This window comes from Drosophila navojoa, chromosome 4 (assembly GCF_054131105.1).
Source record: "Drosophila navojoa isolate 15081-1374.11 chromosome 4, UAZ_NAV_1.0, whole genome shotgun sequence".
NCBI lineage: Eukaryota > Metazoa > Arthropoda > Insecta > Diptera > Drosophilidae > Drosophila > Drosophila navojoa.
The window spans coordinates 19189492-19193819 of record NC_142892.1 but is presented as its reverse complement, the minus strand read 5'-3'; positions in this window follow the sequence as shown (position 1 = coordinate 19193819).

Here is a 4328-nt window from a genome sequence, read left to right as displayed (position 1 = left end):
TTTCAGAGGATGTGCTGTTAAAAGCAGGAAACGTGCAGCCACATAAGTCCACATCTACACATGCTTAGCCTGAGAGATGCTTAACAAATTTTTTAGCGTAATTCCAATGAAAACACACACTGCATTGAGATACCAGATACAAGATACAAGATACTTTTGACTGCCCGCTGGCCGCTAGCCGCTGGCTGCTGGCCTCATATTGTATAAGACAGAAGAAGGTTGTGAAAACAAGTTGCTCAAATTACAAGAGTTTCGCCTCTTTGTCTCGCCAGCTCTTCTGCCTGTGTTTACTCACAAACCCATGGAGCTATTTGTATCTTGTATCTCGAGGATATTCATGCAGACATGTGGGAGGAAGCGAGCTGCTTAAGTGCATTATGGTATGGATTACGCCAGAGCCAAAGGACAAACACATGCGCTATTCAATACATTAATGCTTGGGGATTACACATTTATTTGTAAATAGAAAAAAATATGAATAAAATTCTAAAAATATCTTAATCAAAGATAGTCAGTATCTCTAGCTAGCATAGTTTTATCTCATTATGATTCACACTTGAGACTCGATGTGAATTTCATTTGTGGACACACCTGATTCATGTGCAAAGAGCACAGAATCATCATCCTCAAGTGAGTAATAATGGGGCAATCAAAAGTATTTCGAAATGTTGCCCAACTGCATTAGAATAGCAATCGATCTATGCGTATCTACAGCATAATGAAAGTCTCTTAGGTGCTTCATTTAATCAGCGTTGAGTCCGACTCAGCTGGACAGCATAAATTGTGTCTCTAATTACCATTTAGAGAGCCCAGTCGAGAGAGCGAGCACAATTTGATTTTAACCTTTGGCCGTCATAAAACTGTGAAAAATATCCAACAGCGCATAAATCTAATTTGGCTTTGGCTCTTTTATGACGGCCATGCAGCGGATCATTTGAAAAACAGAATTGCCAAATGCTATTCATGATGATGATGGCGCTGGGCGGGCGCTATCTAAGCGCCCAAAACGAAAAGTACTCCAAATCCATTTACACACCTGAGCGTAAAATAACAAGCCTGAAAGGACACGCACAACAATGCCCAACATATGAATACCCTGTTAGGGGAGTTTTTAAATAATTGAACTAGGAATAAACCAAATTTATTCTTTATTAATTTGCTTGAATTTCTTTTCCTGATTTCTTCTCTTCTGTCTGCAGCAAGACATAAGAAATACATTCTGTATTTATACCCTGAACCCATTGAAAATGGGAATAATGGGTATAATGGTTTTGTTAAAAGTATGTAACAGGCAGAAGGAGGCGTGGCAGACCCCACAAAGTATATATATTCTTGATCAGGGCGACAAGCTGAGTCGATTTGGCCCTGTCCGTCTGTCTGTCCGTCCGTCCGTCCGTCCGTCCGTCCGTCCGTATGTATGAACGCGTCGATTTCAGAAGATATAAGAGCTAGAGACTTCAACTTTTTTTTTAAAATGTCCGTATATATCACGCGCATATCGAGTTTATCACTAAAAAACGATAACTCATTCCGATACTTTTTTATCGATAAAAAACCTTATCGAAGATCACTTAAAAAATTATATCTCCTACATCTTTCAAGCTAGAGACTCCAAATTGAAAATGTATATTAAGACGCATGTCATTCAATTTCGGTTTTTGTTAAAATTTACCCCCCACCCCTAAATCCACCCCCTCACCCTCATCTTTGTAAAAGTCGTATATCAAATACTAGAGACTTGTGCTTCGGTATACACATACATTTTAACATTATGATTACGTTCTGAAAGTTTCATTACGATCGTACGTCTAGAAATTAAATTATTCAACAAATAAGCTCTCATAATATCGCCAACACTGCAGCGCAACCAAAGCGCAATTGGCTGTATATGTATGTGTATGTATGTATGTATGTGAGTGTGTGTGTGCGCGTGTGTTTGTTTGTATGTGTATGTGTGTGCGTGTATTTTTTTGTATGCGTAAGTGTGTGCGTGTGTGTGTGTGTGTGCTAACTATTATTGAAATATCAGTTGCTTGTAGGGTTCAGGGGATCTCGTAGTCGAGCAGTCTCGACTAGAGCTTTCTTTCTTGTTTTATTTTCCTCTACATGGCCAAATTACTCATTCAGCTATCGACGGGACACAGGGTATTTTTCGAAAAGTTAAAAGCCATTCAACTTGGCCGGCAATAAAACGGCAAATGCGAGCGCGAAAAATGTTCAGCGCGCGCACAGAAAATTATTTTATGATGCTTTTAAACTAATTTTGTGGAAAAAACAACGTGCGAAGGCACTCAAAATTTGGGAAAAAAAACAGTTGACGGAACGCGTGGGCACGTAAAAATTTTATTTACCTGCAGCCAAAATTCGTGGGGCCAGCGAGCGTGGCAGTCGAGCGTTAGCCAAGTTAATGCCCACATGCGGTGGGCGTAACAGGTTAGGTTCGCTTGAGCGGTCTCAAGGACTAGCGGACTGCGGATGCTGAACCCACGGCCATTGCCATGACTACTATTTCGAAGTCCTCATAGTTTAGGTCACGAACTAGTCATAAAATTAGGGAACAAAAACAAAAAAATGAAAGGAGAAAAGGCAAAGGTAAAGTTCCTCGAAGGACCCGAAGGACGCAAATTTGTCGCTTCATTTTCCAGACACTTTCGCTTGCCTTGGGGCCGTATCTTGAAAAGGACATCAATCTAAATTACATGCTCGGGCCATTCAATTTAGAATTTTAAGCCGCCTTTGACTTTGTGACTTTGGAGCAATAATAGAAATATTTTCTTATATGCCTCGACGACATTCAGCAGACAAATTGATTTATCCGAGTTGCGTTCCATTGATGGATCTGTGCATGCTCATGCGATTGTCCTTGGGCACAGGAAGTGAGCAATTGCAACACCTTGGCCGGGCCTAAGTAAATTGACATGTTCTGCTCCATAATGAAGCGATCAGTGGCAGACGCAGGCCACATTCTGTGCCAAAGAAACTGAGGCTCTGCCTACGCCTATTCATAAATTTTCGGCCCGGCCTGCTGATTTGTCAGCATTAGAGAATTGGGCAGGATTGACACTGACAGAGGCTGGATTTTTGGTAACTGGCAAATGGATGACAACAAGCAAGGACAACGGCGTGCTATGACGCAGGTAGCGGCAACTCGGCATCCTACTTATTCGCATTGTCTCATCTCTCTGCTCAGCTTCCAGCTTCCAGCTCTAGGCTATTGTTTGGCTCGGTGCGCATTTTGTGTGTGTGTTTGCTTTTGCTTTTTTGCAAGTGACAGGCAGCCCAGCTAGGCCAGCAAATGGCAAGCGTGAACATAATTATGGTCCTCAATCTGTTCTCAGAATTGGCAAGCAACTTCAACTCCAACGCAACAGCCGCACCCTGTGCCGTCCTATAATACTCTATTCGTTGATACGTGGAATTGTGCCTGCTGCTTGGAAGGATTCATATTGCTAGCTGGCCATAAATTAGAGACGAAGCCTCGCTCAAGTTGATAGAGCTGCTGTTCCCGTGGCGCAGAAGAGGAGTCCCCAGCGTGCGAGGCAGGTTGATTCAAGTATCAATGACTCTCGATATATATCTAGTTTATCTGTCTCTCTCATTCAACGTCATATGCTATTTCTGTTCACTTTCACTGATATAAATAGCCTTTCAGTTCCATAACTCATTATCATGCTAAGGTTTGCTTACCTTTTGGCCTCTATTTACCCAACAGTAGTCTGTCCGTGACATATCATGTCTTCGTTTTTTTTTTTTTTTTTTTTTTTTAGACGACTCATGCCAACACATTTCCTTGGCAAACAAGAATGTAATTTCCTGTATTATTTATTTACTTTTAAGTAGTCCTACGACACACAGACAGGCACACAATCATAATTCTCCTGCTCGGCTCCCTGGAAAACTGGTGCATCATGCCGTGGAAAATGTCCTGACAGCAGAACTCATTCATAAATCAAGGCAACATCGATTGTTAATTTTCGATACATCCTGAGCATGTTCTTATTTATTTTCATTTTTATACTCTCCGTGCCCTATGAGGGAAACCTCTTAAGTGCTTCTAAGTTACTAAAAAACTGCTTCCTCATGGTTATTTCAGCATGAATGTATTCGGAAATCTGATAGTCCCTGACTGCGAGCTCTGGACAGCTGACGAATACTGCAATGGAGTGGGCTCTAGGCACTTCTTGTGTATCCTGCAGTTGCATTTTTATGACCTTGTTATCTTTAGAAATACTTGAAGTGGGAGTAAAGATTTGTATTAATAAGCAAATTGGGTTAAGGAGGGGAGAATAAATTTTTAAATGGCTTATACTCTATAAAAATCTCAGACT